This window comes from Phodopus roborovskii, unplaced genomic scaffold (genome assembly GCF_943737965.1).
Source record: "Phodopus roborovskii unplaced genomic scaffold, PHOROB, whole genome shotgun sequence".
NCBI lineage: Eukaryota > Metazoa > Chordata > Mammalia > Rodentia > Cricetidae > Phodopus > Phodopus roborovskii.
The window spans coordinates 9,731,091-9,748,678 of record NW_026126585.1 but is presented as its reverse complement, the minus strand read 5'-3'; positions in this window follow the sequence as shown (position 1 = coordinate 9,748,678).

The window sequence follows — 17,588 nt, the reverse complement described above, 5'->3', positions numbered from 1 at the left end:
TTTCATTGACCATGTGTAGCCTGTGCCTTTTCCAGAAATCCTTATCAATATTTGATGTCCACAGATGAGGGTTGGAGATGTGATCAGTTGGTTAGAGTGCTTTCCCAGTGAGCATGAAGCCCAGGATTTGATCCTCAGCATTTCCTAAAGCATAGTGGCTCTCACCTATATTCTCAGCACTCATGAAATGAAGGCAGGAAGATCAGAAGTTCAAGACCATCTTTAGCTACATATTGAGTTTGAAGCCAATGCAGATATATGAGACAGACAGATATACAGCCACATACACACACACACACACACACACACACACACACACACACACACACACGCACGCACACACACATGCATATACATACATAGACATGACATTTTCTCTAGGTTTCAAAATGAAATATCTCAAAGTATATGTCACAATATGCTCAATGCCTGAGCCACACAGTTTGTATTAAAAGAGGTAACAAAAAGACCCTAATATATTTAAGGAAAGTTTGTATGTATTTATGTAGAAGGCAAAGAAAACAAATACTAAATGAAAGGGCTCTGCAAGAGGAATGAAATCATAACAAAGATGAAGAGATGTAGAAATGCTTAAAAGGTTAACTTTGTTTACATCCATCCATCTTCCTTCCTCCCTCCCTCTTCCTCCTTTCCTCCCTTCCTCTCTCCTTCCCTCCATGACTTCCTCCCTCTTTCTTTCTTTCTTCCTTTAAAATGCTATGTTTTCCTACTTTTACAAAAAGAAAAATCTGTATGTAACCAAGGATGGCCTTAAACTTCTGATCTTCCTGATTAAATCTCCCAAGTGTTGGAATTAGAGACATGAGCCACCATTTCCTTCCTGTTTATGTGGTGCATGGGATGGGTCACATGGCTTTGTACATGCTAGGCAAATCCTCCATGAAGTAGGCCTTAGCCACAGCCATCTCTTACTTTTGTTTGGAAGCAGTCTTATAGAACTACGGTACTTAGTTTTAGGCACTCTTCCCCAGGAATAGGGAAAATAATGATGAGCCAGAAAAGGATTACAGAAGTGACCTACCCTGCCTGTTGCTGAAACAGTGGGCATGTGCCCAGGTTGCTTGAAGAGTTTTTCCCAAGCCTTCATCCTACAAGCATCTCAGCATTGTCCTTCTCCAGCCCAATACACCTCAAGAGGCAAGACAGAGAAGAATTGTGAAAATAATTATTAGCTTTACTGACATTAGTTGTCAATGTTCAGGGCTGCAGGGGAATCAGAGAATTTAAGGGAGAGGCAAACTGGTTGACCGGAGTGGGCTTGGGCGAGATTAAGACTCTTTTCATACATGAGGAAAAATGTTTCATGATGGGACAAAGAACAAAGCAGGGAAGATTATAAGAATGCAGAATTTATGTAGGTTCAGGGATAGGACCTTGTAAAGCAATCTTCTGGCTAAAAATGCAGAAACATCTATGTTTTTTCTGGGCAGCAATTCTCCACAAGACCAGTAGTCACTAGACATGACAGGCAGGACCATAGACAGACTCACAGAATTTTTTAACAATCTAATCTGGAGGAGAAAAGACTAGCATATAGTGTGAGTGAACAATAAATCCTGAAGATATGCTCTATAAACATATCAGCAAAGATTGGTGGTTAAGGTCCAGCGTACAGCACAAAGCAGACCGTCCCCAGTCAACAGTATTAATACCTTTGTTCATTGGTATGACAAAACTTAAGAAAGGAAGAGTTTCTCTTGATTATGGTTCAAGGGCACAGTCCATCATGTTCCCAGAAGATAATGAAGGAAAGAAAGTTAACACTATTTTAGCTAGGTAACCACAGTCATTCTCATTTCCTGGACCCATGGGAAATATTCTAGTAACAGAACTTCAAATTCTCACAAAAGCCTGCAACAGGGACAAACGGGACCTTATATTGTGAGGGCCGTTTGGGTCCTCATAAGGTCAAAGTAAGGACTCTGAAAAGTGTGATGTAAGGGCACAGGATGCACTCAGAGGCCCTTCCCTCTTTTTCCTTCTCTGCTTTCCAGTTTCTTCCTTGGCTGTGTCCTTGTTTTTATTGACTGTTTTATAAACTCCCCTGCCTTTGCTTGGTTAAGAGAAGCAGCCTTTAATTCGGGCTGAGCAGATAAGGGCTATTAAAGCCCAGCTAGCTTCCTGATACAGTCCCTGAAGCTAGTGGTATAGTCCAGTATGCCCTGCCTTGTGTGCCTAGGAATCAAACCTGCATCCTCTGCAATAGCAGAAAGTGCTCTTAACTGCTGAGCCATCTGTCCAACCCCCTCAGTTCTAATTCCATCACATGCTTTTGAAAACTGCTTGATGCTAGGACCAGCTACTCTGACTGAAGGACTGGGTAGAAGGTATAGGTTGAGCCTCTCATAGCTCACTATTATCTTGTCCTCTGTCATCGGCTCTCTAATGAAATCATAACTCTCAAGTGGACAGCTAGGTCTTCCTGGGGTGATTTGTTTGTTTGTTTGTTTGTGTTTCCTCCTTATCTTAAAAAAATCCTTAGTATGTATAGAAGAGGATGAGTGGGTTTTATTCCTTGTAGTACAAAGTGGAGGAACATGGCTATAAATCAAGTTCTGAATAGGTCTAAAGGAATTAAGCTAAAATGTGATTTTATGCTGAGAGACAGAGAGACAGGGAGACAATGAGAGACACAGACATACAGAGATATATAGACATAGAGACAAGAGATAGACACATACACATATACACAGAAATAGATATACACACAGAGACAGATACACTTACAGAGAGAGACAGAAAGACAGACAGACAGGCATGTACGCCCCACGTGCACACACACACACACACACACACACACACACACACACACACGATGCTATTTGAACCCTGGATGCAGTCTTTTCTAGGACTAAGTTTGCTTTATTCATATAATCTTATAATTGCTAAAAATAATTCCTTACCTTATGTTTAAACTTTAATTAACTTCAGTGAGCAAGGGTAAAGATCTTTCTCTTTGTTTGTTCCATTGTTGTGAAGCTGAGTGTCTAGGATGATTCTTGTCATATAATAAGCAGTCAATATTTTCTTTTTTTATTACTGTGTATTTTGTTTCAATCTTGACATTTTCATGCATACATGCATATAACATATTTTGATGACATTCATATCCATTACTCTCTCAGTCAATAATTCAGTGATTATTTAAAGCTCAAAGAAACAGAAAAAAAAATCCCAGAGAATTACTGTTTTCCCAATTATTGATTGGGTTTGGTGCCAATAAAAAATAATCTGAGAATTGTCACTGACAGTCTGGTGAGAGTTAAAGTTAGTTTGAGTTAGTTGTTGGTGTACATTGGTTGCTGTTCTGTATAGTTTTTATTTGGGTTTTTAACACCAAGGAGAATGTATAAAATAAAAACTAACCAGTGTCATGGAAATGAAATCCACAAGGTAGCAGGAAGGCTAAGAAGAGAATGCTACAAAACATTCCAGAAACTTCTAGAACATTCCTTGTGGTCAGTGGGATTTCCCTCTCTCCATGTGGTAGAGACAACCTTCAAATCTTATGGTCATCAACTTCTTGCTTTGCTCTCTCATTTTAGCAGCACCTGGATTGCTCTACACTGCTTGCTTAGTTTTGCATATTTGTGAACTTAATATAGATTTATGGGATACATGTGTTAGTTCCTGTCATGCTTATTTCACTCCATATACATTTACAGTATTTGTTTAAATTTATGCATGTAGCTTTTGGTTTTATTTCTTTGCTGCATTTTATCAACATAGCACATTTTGCTGCTTTGGATTAGGACATAGTATCATATGCTAATATTAAAATAGTATCTATGCACCATCATGTCTTTGAGCACTGGTTTGTGTAGATGCTGAGAACTGAACTCTAGTCCTCAAGAGCAGTGTTGCATGCTCTTAGCTGTTGCATGTACTTAGCTGTTGTGTGTTAGCTCCAGCCAGTCAGCTGATAACCCTTCACATGGTCACCAGTACTAGATTTTCTTGGGTTTTTATTTTATTCAGCTTGATGGATGTGTATGTATAGTTTTGTCTTGCTAGAGGGTTCTTTTATATTTTTCCAATTACTAGATTGTTAATCTTAGTTTGTTTATTGTCGTTACATGGTAGTTTCCTGGAACTGAAACATACTCTCAAGGGTGGTGGGGTTGGAGAGTACTTAATAGATTTGAGAAGTAAACAAAAGGTCACAAGTTTGGGACAACTAAACTTGGAAGGTTCTCTGGGCATCTCACAAGGAATACAAAAAGTAAACAACTACTTGGGAAGGAAGCCATGACCAAGTAAGTTTAAGGGGATTCTAGGGCTGATAGCTTATGGATCCCTTTGCAAAGAGCTTCAGATCCACAGTTTTCATGAGTCATCGCTTGAGTTGGTATAGACTTTTGAATGACGTTGCTATTTGAGTCATTCCTGCTTCTTGTAAGTTACCCCTCACCCATTGTCCTGCTAGATCCATCAAGATAGGGCAAGAAAGAGAACTCCACTGATTTATCTTGCTAACCTTTGGTGCAGCCTTTGGTTTGTTTTGAGTTCCCTTTCTGAAGTGAGTAGAGATGTGTCTTGTGTCTACTCAGGAAAAGTCTGTCACAGAACAATACAACAATCAGCTTATTGGATTTTGGGATATTGTGAAATATCCAATTGAGTCTTCAGCCAATGGTTTTTCTTGTTTTTAGAATTTCTTACCCATATGCTTACTCTGGAAACAGGTGCAGCGAATAATAAAACTGTTAAAAAAACAGTTTTAATTTCTTTGCTTATTTTCTGTTTTTAACTTTCTTTTAACGAAGAAGTTCATCATTGCCCCATTGTCAAGTATGTAGATGTCTTCCATCATGCACAACACTTTTGGCACTCATAATGTGTCAAACACCCAAGTGGCAGAACAACATTTTCCCCCCATATTTGTTGGTTAGATCACTTGCCCATGATTAAAGGAGAGGAATCCATCACATAGGACCACGGCAGGGGACAATTCTAGAAAAAAGGAACAGAGTATACTTTCAGGAAAGAGACCCCAGATGTTGGGGACAGAAGAGGTTAGAATACACAGACAATATTCTCACAGGTGTGATCCTCTTCTATGCTTCTGGCTTTTGCAGAAGTTGTGACTAGCAGAAACTTAGTCATTAACAAATCTGTTGTAATAAATGAGTCCTAGTGTCTGATCAATTTTCTTTTAAGGATTAATTTTCATTGTGTGTGTGTGTGTGTGTGTGTGTGTGCACACACACACACACACACACACACACACACACACACACAAGAGCTTGCTTGCATGCAGGTAGATGCAAGATCTCATATCTTGAGATGTCTCCACCTTGTTTTCCAAGATAGGGTCTCTCGTTAGCCTGGAACTTACTGTTTAGGACTGGCTGATTGGTCAGTTCAGTTTTAGAATTACAAACACAAGCCACCATAATCCACTTTTTATTTGTATGTTCTCGGGGTCAAACTCAGGTCCTCATGCTTGCACAGTAAGTTGTTTACTGACAATCTTCTTCCTATCCCCTGAACCAAATTTCTATGATAGTCCTTCCAGCTTATCCTGTTAGGTCAAAGTATTGGTTGTCTTGTTCTAAAAACTGAATTAAGAGAAGAAATTAAAGTGAGGTCCCTCTGACTGTAGTCATGATCTGAAGTCCTTGAGGCTTCTGCCTTTTGCCATTTAACAACCTTATATTTCTTCCCCTTGCAAACAAGCTGTTATATTTCCCTGTGCCCATTCTGTCACATCTAGAAAGTTCTGCCAAATTTATCCTGGATAAGAACGTACTGTTAATGCCTAATAGAAGATATTACATAGAATTATTTTTTGCATTTTAACAGTGTTTTTGAAGATACAATCCTTTAATCCAAAGTGATTACTTTTTTATGTGTATAGGAGTATAGAAAACCATCATTCACATAGTTGCTAATGCCAGGGACTCGGGACAAAAGCCATTAAAAGTAATGAGCTATTCCATTGACAGGCAAGATTCCCTATATAACTATATTCTGGTCTGCCAACTATATGGGTTTGCCCTTGTCTTTATCCAGATGCAAATCAGCAGCATATTGCCTTGGCACTTGCTTATCTTTGCAGCAGTGACTTTGCTTTCCTTCTCAATTAGCCATCTCTCTAATCAATTTAATCCATCTCTGACAGCAAGCCATATTTTCCCACCTTGTTGATGACCATGTCATGTGGAACAGAGTCGAAGCCTCCCTGAAGTCAAAATATATTATGCCTGTCCCTTCCTCCCTACATGCAAGGCCTGCTGCTCTCTCAGAGGAGGCAAGTGCATTGGTCTAACATGATTTGTTGGTTGCAAAGTCAAATTGCTTATTACCCATCATTCTGAGCCCTTCCATGTGGTGGCAAATTGATTAGGTATCTCCATCTTGTGGTTAATGCACTTTTTGTCATTGTTTAGAGTCTAGGACACTCCACAGAAATCCTGAGGGGCTGTGGGGATGCATTTACCACCATTCTCCTTAAAGAAAAATAGTTCATTTGCTTACATGGTTCATAATATCTCAAAAGGGAAGGCTGATGCACCAACATCTGAAACATTTTACTAGTATCTTATATGTGATATGAAAAAACAAAAATGAAGAGATGGCTGGGAAGATACTCAATCAGTAAAGTGCTTACTGTACAAGAATGTGGACCTGAACTGCATTCCAGAGCCCATAGTTAAAAAGTAAAAAAATAAAAAGCTGAGCATGGCCTGTGATCTACTGTTGGAGTCACAGAGATGGGTGGTTCCCTGGAACTCTCTGGCCAACCAGTCCAACCAAATCAGCAAAGTACAGGTTTGGTGAGAGACGCACGCACGCACGCACGTGCGCGCACACACACACACACACACACACCCTTTTCTTGAAAATGATTTGCTTTCTTCAAATGAAAGGAAAAGTAAAATAAACTATTTCAAAATAAGATTGTATTGTAATGCAACTTGGTTCATGGTTTAATCATTTTCCTGAGGGTAAAGTGTTGTAGCAGATCTGGCAACTTCACAATTTTATTTCAATGAGGCAAAAATTCATTTACATGATGTATACCACTGAAATCTAAGCACGTGGTTGCATCATGCAATTGCATACAAGTGTCCATGAAGAAAGAATGCTGATCAATAATTGATTTTTTTCTCATTTAAATTTTTTTTTTTTATTCTCTGTTGATCGGAATGTGTACCGGAGAGAGCGAAGACCCTTTTAAGCCCTTCACTTATTTGAAGTATGTGATATATGGATAAAAGCAAGTTGATATATGGATAAAGAAAGTGTCTCCTACACACAGTTCTTTCTTCAGTACCATTTTCCCTCACTCATACTCTCATCACTCTTCCGTAGGCAAAGAATACAGAGTGTTGGTTTTTCGAGTACATAAAAGACAGCAAGTACACAGGAAGGACCAGCTAAAGTTAATACAGGGATATGGTATAGGGGATAACCTGATCACAGCAAGCACATCATATTTTCTGAGATTCATTCATTCATAATGATTCATTTAATATTCTGAAGCAGCCTAGACACATCAAACTTCAGAGGTCGTTTTGGCATTGTGGTGTGTGTGTGTATGTGTCTGTGTCTCTCTCTCTCTGTGTGTGTGTGTGTGTATGTGCTTCTGGCTCAGTGAGAGAGCCTGTCTCAAAAAGTAAGATAATGAAAACTTATGTTGTCCTCTGTTTTCTATATGTCCATGCAGACATGTACACAGTGTTCACATGCATTATCAACCCACATATGTCTACACACACACACACACACACACACATATATACACACACACGGTATCAAGACAGGAAATGTAGGAAAGTGGCACTCCAGTATAGTCTTTACACGTAACTGGTAACTGGAAACCAGCTTTGAGTATCATTTTTCGGGTTCAGTCCAGAGAGAAATAATGTGGGGTAAGATTCAGAAGCATGTGTCTGCACATAACTCTAGATAATTCTGAAACAATCTAAATTTGAACATATTCATTTAATCCATTTCTCCTTCTAGAGGGGCTTTTAGAACATATAAAATGAATATGTAAACAAACCGAATCTATCCCATTAAAACTATAAGTCAAATGCACTAAAGTCAATTTGGTAAGCAGCATTATTATTGATCAGCTCAAAGACCATGCAAAGAAAGCAAATGATTTTGTCATTTTGCATTTGACAGTTAATTGGATTATTATTAGCCTTGTAGAATAACTGTCACCATATGGGAAGGTCCAGCAAGAAAACCTATGGCAAGAAAATATTACATTCCCCTTCCCTCCCTTCCTCTCCTCTTTGTTTCCCTTACCTCCTTTCCCTTCTTCTAATAATATTTATTTTTTCATAAACCTGTCTGCAGGATTCTAGTATCTAATCAAGGACACAATGAGAATCAGATGTGGTGGTACACACCTTTAATCTTAGCACTTGGGAGACAGAGGTTGGTAGATATCTGTGATATTGAGACCAGCCTGGTCTACACAGCAAGTTCCATGCCAACTGGGTTACATGATGCCCAATCTCAAACAAACAAACATCTCCCCCAAACCAAACCAAAACAAAATAATACCAAAACTAAAACCAAGCAACCAATGGCTACCACCATCATCACCACCACCAAAGGAAAAGGAGTCACAATAAATGATGGTTGGAGGGTTTCTTACATTGACACCAACCTGCTCACTAGTGAGCTGTTGCAGAGTAGGCTAGTACTCCATCCTCACAAAATTACAAGTCAATGCAGACAGTTGCAAGGCAGATGCTAGACTCACAATATCTCTCTCTATCCCTGAATCTCCATGTGCTTTCAGTCACATCCAGATGCCATTCTCTTCACCTTTTGAATCTTTTCTTGTTACCATGGAAGCCACAGAGATAGAGTAGTACCATGCAGTACTGTCAGGTTGGAGCAGTTTATGGATGTAAAAATGGCTTGGCACACCATGGTGACAATGCAAAATACATTAAAATGGAATGTTAGCTACTCCAAAAGACACAAAAGTGCTTTGTTCTAACTGTGATTTGCCCAGTAACTTATTTATTCTAGATTTAGTAATGTATTTGGATGGCATTTTCTTGGAATCTATCACCTGACAAATCTGGGGCATTTGGTAGCACTCGGGGTCAATGGCCACTTGTGTGAACATGAGGAAAATGTGTCTAGGGCTGGGCCTGTAGCTCAGCTGGTGAGGTGCTTGACTAGCATGCACAAAGCCTAGGTTTGATCCTCAGCACAACATGAACTGGGGATGGTGGTGCATGCCTGTAATCTCAGAACTTGAGAAGTAAACACAGGAGGATCAGAAACTCAAAACATCCTTGGCTACATCTGGAGTTTGAGAGTAGACTTTTATATATGAAACTTTGTTTAAAACAAGAAAGAAATAAAGAAAGAAAGAAAGGAAGGAAGGAAGGAAGAAAGAAAGGAAGGAAGAAAGAAAGGAAGGAAGGAAGGAAGAAAGAAGGAAAGAAGAAAGGAAAAATAAATAAGGAAGGAGGTTAGGAAAGAGAGTTTCATATAATTTGAAAACTTGATAGTGATTAATCCATTGCCTTACAAAACTAAAACTTGACAGGGGTGGTGGCACATACCTTTCATTTTAGTTCTCCAGAGACAGAGCTCTGTGAATTTGAGGCCAACCATGTATACAGAGTGAGTTCCAGGCAAGCTAGTGTAAATGGAGTTCTAATTGGTTTAAATAATAAAATCTTGTTTTCAGATATAGAGAGAGCATAGCGAAGAAGGACCAAGCTATAGCCACATTTACCTCATTCGCTTCTCAGCAGAAAGCAGAGTTCCTGTTTCCTCCAGCCTATATCCTCTCTCTGCCCAGTCACCTCACTTTCTGTCTCTGGGCAGCCCTCTCACTTCCTGTCTGTCTGCACAGACCTTCAGACCTCTATCGTAAGCTAGTGGTAAGCTCCACCCCCTGGTCTTCAGACAGCTTTATTTACACAAGCAAGATATCACCATGTGTCGGTGGGTACACTTGTTCTTCTGTGTCCATGCTTGTGGAGGCCAGAGTCCAATCAATCCTGATTGATGTGCCTTAAGCATAGTCTACCTGATTTTGCAGAGACAGTGACTCTTTCTGGCCTGGAACTCATAAAGAAGGGCAGGCTAGCCTGCCAGCAAGGGCTCTGTAGTACTGGGAATATATATATATATATATATATATATATATATATGCATGCCACCATTCCCTGACTTTACTGATTGGTTTCTGGTGGTTGATTTCAGGTCCTATTCAGGTAGTATCACTGAATATATGTAATTATCATCAGTCAGTTCAAATTAAAAAGGGGAGGCTACAAAGATAAATTCTTTGTAAAGTTACTCAAAATAGTCTCCAATTTATGAAGCATTATCTCAGCTAGACAACACAGGGTAGCAACCTTTACCAGGACCCAAGCTTTGGTTGAAAGTTCGGGGCTAGTTCTTTCTCAGGCATTCCCAATAAACAAGTCATTAGGGGAATACTAGGACCTTTAGTGTTACAGTTTTTGTCAACTCGACACAAACCCAGGCATGACCAGGAGGGGAGACTAATAGCTATGATAGAATTGGCCTGGAGGCATGTTGGGGACCATTTTCTTCATTGCTAATTGATGTGGGAGTACCTAGCCTACTGCCAACCCTGGTCAGGTGGTCCTGGGTGTTATAAGAAAGATAACCAAAAAGCCAGGGAAAGCCAGTTAGTAAGCAAACCTCCTCCACGGCCTCTCCTTCAGTTCCTGCTTCTGGGTTCCTGACATGAGTTCCTGTCTTGGCTTCCGTGGATGATGAAGTGTACCCTGTAAATCAAATACCCCACCTGACTCAAAGTTGGTGTTAGTCAGTGTTTTACCATGGTAAAGGAAACCAAACTAAACCATTTGGAATACAATTTTGGCATAGCTTTGGTTCCTGTTAAGTAAACCCTGACTTCCTAGTAGCTCTTGTTGCTGATGCCAGCAACATTACCACTAGCTTGGTATAGAAGAACCAGATCTCATCTGCAAAATCAATGCCCACTGGGTCTCCTGTTAGGAAATTTGACTTTGTACATGTCTCTTAAACTTCCAACTGTACCACCAGCCAAGTAATGTAGTCACCATCCCCAGAGTGTCCACACATGCTCCTGGGGAAGCATGAGTACCTAAAACGGTTGGAGTAAAAAGCCTGCCTCTTTGAATTGGAACTATTCGGCAGCTCAGAGCAAGGTAGTAAAGATAAGGAGCTGAGCAGCATGAAGGCCCCTACTGGGAACTGGAGCAGGTCCAGGTGGGTGTGGTCCAGCAAAGTGCACCAGCTGACCCTTCATGGGTCTGGAATCTCAGTGGGGTTACAGCAAGGGTACTGACTGGACATTGCCTCTTCAGGATGTGTTTGTGTCTTTGTGTCTTCTGGTTAAGCTAACTGTGAAGACCAGAGACTTCTTTACAAAAGAATCATTTGTTGTAAGTTCTCTCTAGAGTGATTCTTCTCAAGTGGATTGAAAATGGCCAAGTATAAAATACGTTGTTCTTATATAGCACACATGTGTCCATGTGAATGCATAGGCATGCACACGCACGCACACACACACACACACACACACAGAGAGAGAGAGAGAGAGAGAGAGAGAGGGAGAGAGAGAGAGAGAGATTGCATTATTGTGGCTGGGGATATGGCTCTGTGAAGAAACTGGCTGTTGCTCAAGGTTGAGGACTGAGTTCAGGTCCCCTCACTCATGAAAAAGCCAGCCAAAATGACATGTGTCTGTAATCCCAGCCCTGTGTGTGTAGACAAGATTTCTGTATCTCATTGTACCTAACTGGCAATCTTTGGTTTCAGAGAAAAATCCTGTCTCAAAAAAAAAGGTGGAAAGTAATAAAGACATCTGATATCAACCTCTGACCTCCACACACAAGCACATGTGTACGTATACACATACAGAAAGAAGCACAAAACAAAGACTTAAATGATAAAAGCAAAATGCAGTGTGATATTATATTTTATGCTTTCCTTTCTTTTCTAGACGTTTCTAAACCATTCCATTTTGTTACAGTAGTAAATGACAAAATGGTAAAAGGTATTATATCCTAACATAATAATATTCTAATCTAATATTCTGCGTCTTCAAATTTCAGTTGCTCTTCTCAATACATCCATGTTAGTATTTGATCCTTGTTTGATGTAGCTACACAGATTCAATGTGGGATGAATCCTGAATTTCCCTGTAGCAAGAAGAGTGAAGAGGATGAAGATGAGGAAGAGAAGGAGGAAAAAATTGAATAAATTGAGCTGCTAGATGTCTACACTAAGACCTTGTGAGGGCAATGTTCAGGAGAGAATAAAAACAGTAGCCAGAGGCCATGATCTTTAGGAAGGTTTGTTTGCAAGGTTTGTTCTTGGTTGGCACAATAAGAATTATTCTAAATGCTTATAGTAAATATCTGTAGTCTTTTTAGTAGACTCATCAGTATAACATACTTGGAAGTCAACATTTGAAGCTCTGCTTTTTGGAGTCAGAATTACATGTCTGTGGTCAGTGGCAGCAGATAGTTGAGGTTTGGGAACTTAAATTTCTACTCAATTTCCACTCTGCATTGTGTTACTGAGTCAGCTTGAAAACTTTCTTTAGTTTTCTATTTCTTACTTGAATATCCATAATTTCCAAACATCAGCATAGAAGAGCAAGAATCTCATGATTCAGTCCTTACACCTGGAACATGACGGAGATATTCCCAGCATTCATTGGTGACCTCCAAGCAAAATACAGACTTCTAAATGCAGGGACAGAGGTCCCTGAACTGGCCATCAAAGGCCTACAAATCATCTTGGGAATACTTAGGCAGCTATTTTTGATTATTTATTCCTTGTTTTATGCAACCACTTCAATGAAAGTTCAAGGAGCAGGTTAGAGTTGATCCTTCCATCTTAGGCTTAGATTTAATTTAGAGAAATAAATGCTAAAAAGAAACAAGTTTTTAAATTTTAATTTGAATTTTAATAGGAAGTTAGCTTAAGCCATGCTTTCAGGTAAAAGCTTTTTTCCACAGCTGACATCATTTTAAGTGCACCATATTGATTAAACACTTTAGCTGGATTTGTGCATCTGATCAGAAAATATAAGTTGTAAATCACAACGAGATTCTCCCCTTTGATCCCACATTAGCTCTTTCTCCTTTGGGTAGGTGATCTTTGCTGATAAAATTCTGCAAACTGATTCATAATAATTGCCCTTGTATAACAGTTAACAGTTCACTGTAAAGTTTTGTCTACAAGCATGAATGCAGATTCATTGGGACCTTTCTTTATCAAGGAAACTGATTTCCCCATATTAATTATCGCTCAATATCCTGTCATTACCATAGTTGATCCACTCTGATAGTTTCTTCCCAGACTCTTTCATCTAAGTCATAGGCTGTCATTTTAGAAATATCCATGACTTTCCCAATCAGTGAAAAGCAAAGGAGCAAAACCATCAGTTTCATTTGCTAACTTTTAAAAGTCCACAAAAAGGAATGAAAACAACTTAACTTCTCATTGTCTTTATTTTCTCATCTGTGAAATGGCGGGGGGGGGTAGCATCTATTTATTTCTTAAAATTATTGCTGAGTAAAATTATTCCATATCAAAAATAAAATTATTCTTTAACTAAAAAAAGAAACATTATTTTAAAGATCAAGATTTCTTGCTTGACAGATGTTGTAGAGTGCCATCCTCATCAGAGCAGCTGTGACTAAGTGCAAGAGGCTCCTGAGGTTGGCTTGTTGACCATTGATATTCCCCACTTTTGAGAGGGGGTCGGGAGGATCACTGGGTCACAGTCTCTGCTCCCTGCTGCCCCATGCACCTCCTGCAGGGTGCTTTTCTGCCTTAATTAGCAGTGGCTTCCTGGTCTTGGGAGGTTCCATAAACTGTGGAAGGCAAGGCACATCTTGTCTGGCATGGTTAGGCAGTCATTCTGGTTGGGACAAGACTTTTTAGTGGTGCAGCTGCTTTGGCGATACCCCAGGTTTCATAAGAACCTCTCCCCCATACTCTATGAACAACCCCTGTCAACTTATTGCTTTTCCAAGCTGGACTTTGGTATGATTATGGTTTGCTTTGTTACCGGAGTCCTGTAACAGAGAGTACGTGTTTATTTCCATCTCCTCTGGGAAAGGGTTCCTGAAATAGCAGTCTTGATTTCTCCTTTATATTTTATTGGCAGACTATAATTGAAGGTACCAATCCAGCTTAGGTCTTCTTACAATGTTATATATAACATTGTTTTCTGCAACTGGACAGAATGGAGTAGGTACCTATGAAACCCTCAGGTTATGTTTAACAAGGACACTTAGTGTTTGGAATACAACACTGAATTTTAGCATAGCAATGAGAATATTTAGCATAGCAATGAGAACAATATAATGTCTGGGGCTTCACCTCTCCAGGCCAAGTGAACACCTGAGAAGAAATGATTCGTTGATGGACACAGAGCATCATTTGTTTTCTGGTGCAATTAGATACTTGAATTACATGTAAGTCTTGATCATTTGTTTTCTGAGTGTAGGTTTCATAGGATGACACTTAAGTGCCCTGAAGATGGGAATATGTTGGCTACCATTCTAAAGTCCACTCTATACTAAACAGCATCATCCAGGGAGTGGGAAGGAGATAAAAAGTTGGAATTTGTCTTTGAAAGTGCTCTGTATTCATGGGTGAAGTATAGAGCCTGAGACTGTGGAACTACATGGTAAAATTAGCCACAGATCCCAGGTGTTCACATCCGCTGGAATGGTCCTCTTCCTCTTAACAAAAGGAAAAGTGCTATCTTGCTGGCAGTTGAGGAAAGAGCATCTGTGAACGGAGGAGTATGTGGATAGGGGGTGTGTAAGAGACTCTGGGTGGTCTCGCCTCTTCTGCCCTCACCTACATTTCTGCTTCAGGGCTATGTGTTAAAAAGAACATCAAAGGTGAACTTGATCAGTAGAATGGAGGGCTAAAATTCTGTAGAGCTATGGCTACTCCAGGGAGCCATCGAAGGAGGGAACCTTGCAAGCTAAATGCAAATTGGATTTCTTTCCTCTTCTGGTAGTGCACAGCATCTGCACCTTCGCTTTGACCTGTCTCCCCTTGCTCTAGACACGCACTACAATGCATGCTTTCGGCACTCCATCACTGTAGTCCTCCTAGTATGCCCCCAAGTTTCAGTTTTCCGTGCTACAGTGTTTTGTAGCAGTCTGGCCTTTAGCAAATCCCCAGTCCTATGTCATGTCAAAATGTCGGCATTGATTGTTTATCAGCAGCACTCAACATAGGCAAGGAAATGAATGACCAATAAATGGGATTGTTCAAAATCAACCCTTTTTTTTTAAAAACTAGGATAAATGGCAATAATTGGCACGATGGGAGAAAGCAATGGGTAAAGACAATGTCCCTCATTTGAAATTGCCACCACTAAATATTTGTTATTAAATTTAGTCTCTGAAATTTTCATTCATGTATATAATGCATTCTGGCTACTCTTCCTTACTCTCTCTCCAATCCCAGTCTACTCCCTGCTCTTCCTAGCATATCCCTTGCCCTCGTTCATGCCTTCTTGTTTTGAAACCCACTAAATCTAACAAGGTCCACCCTTCTGAGCATGGGTTTAGCCCTGTCCACAGGAACATGGTGGTTCTCCAAGGAGTAGGGGACTCTTCTTCTATCCATGGCTGGCTGCTGATAGGTCCCAATTTTACGTGGGCTCAGTGACGGTAACTAAAGCTGGCTGCTGTGAATACATTCATGATTGCATTGATTATATGCCATACCCAGAGGTAGTGTTTCAGAGCTGCCCTTGCTATCATCTGGCTTATTATCGTTTGAAACAGGTCTTGTGTAACCCCTGCTGGTCTCAAACTTGTTCTGTGGCAGAGAATGACCTTGGATTTCTGACCCTCTGGCTTCCCCCCACCTTCTGCAAGGATCTGCTAGGATCACCATTCCCAGTATATGAGATGCTGGGCATTGAACCCAGGGCTTCATGTATGCTAGACAAGTGCACTACTAACTCAGTTATATCCCTTGCATTGTATTTAAAAATCGTTTTAATAATAGCATTCGGTAATATACATGAAATAAAATAAGTACACCTCTCATCCCATGCTTTGGAGGTAAGTGTTGGTTACTTTCTCAGTGAACTTTGTTCTAATTTCCCATGCATATTCATGTACCTCCCCTTTGTCTCTTCACCTATTGTTCATAAAGCCGGCAGGAGTTTCTGATGTCATGTTTCTGTGCTTTAATTCGAGACCAGGGAAGTGAAAGCACATACTATCATACATTACTGTGGCTGGTGGGATTGACTCGGGCCTTTCTCAGGGTCTTCCTTTTCTCTTTCCATCATAGCAGTCAGGTTCTGCATTGTGTTCCTTTGATCTCTGCCACCTTCTTATCACTTCTGACAATCTTGAAGTCTAAGCCTTTATTAGAATGAACTTAGACATGAGCTGAGGCATAGGTCTTAACCTTGACTACACTTTAGAATCACCTGGAGAGCACTTAAAACTACTGATGCCTGGGTCTTGACCCAGGCTAATTAAATTAGAGTTTCTGACGGTAAGGTCCAGGCACTGCTGGACTTTCAAAGCTCCCCAGCTGGTGCTAATGTGCAGCCGTGTCTCAGAACCACCGGTTCAGAGCTTTAGCTATCAGGGCACTTTGGGTCTTAATTCTGTAATCTATCACTATAGTTCCTGATTTTGTGTTAGTCATAAATTTTTTTCATGCTTGCCTGCTAATATTTTTATTCTGTTACTGGAAAGAAATCTCTGTGTCGTCTTCTTTTCTTTAGGGGAATGCAACTCCTTTTTTCTAAAATTGGGTATTAATATTAAAAATGTTTGGTTGGGAGAGACGGCTCAATGGGTACAGCTCTTGCCGAGGAAGCATGATGGCCTGAGTTCATATACCCGGAAACCATCTAAAGTTGGGTGTGTGAGCAGGAGTCTAATATCCCAGAACTGATAAATGAGAGGCAGAGACAGGGGAACCAAGGAAAGCTTGAGGGCCAACCAACCTGGAGTATAGACAGCAGCAAACAATAAGAGGCTTTGTGTTAAAGGAGGTGCAGAGTGAAGACTGGCACCTGAGATCTTGTTCTGACTTCTATGTACTGGCTGCAGTATGCAAGCACTCTTACTTACACACACAAATGATCTTATAGTGTGTGTGTGCGTGCGCACTATAAATGTGAAGGCTGAAGGTTAAATAATACATTCTGTGTCCCTGAGACTTTATGTATTTAGAAACATCATGATTCTGGATCATCAATGTGAGCTTATAGCCGGACATCAGTCCTGGTAATGCTGAAACATCTTGGTCTCCCTCTTGTTGAAGACTTGTAGTCTGCATCTCTACTTCTCCAGCATTGCACTTAGGCGTACATGTGTCTGCATGGGCATCACCACTCATGATGGGCGGGATTGATAGCATCATCCCAGGACTTAGGGTCACTGGTTTGAGTTTGAGGACTGTGGGAATAATAGAAGCACAGTCCATGTGATATCAGGCAGGCTTAACATGGGCATAGCCATTCAATAAGACTAAGATTAGCTATCAATATTCCTTCCCTTCTCTTCCCCTAACATACAGCGAGTCATTACTGGCCAGATGGTCAC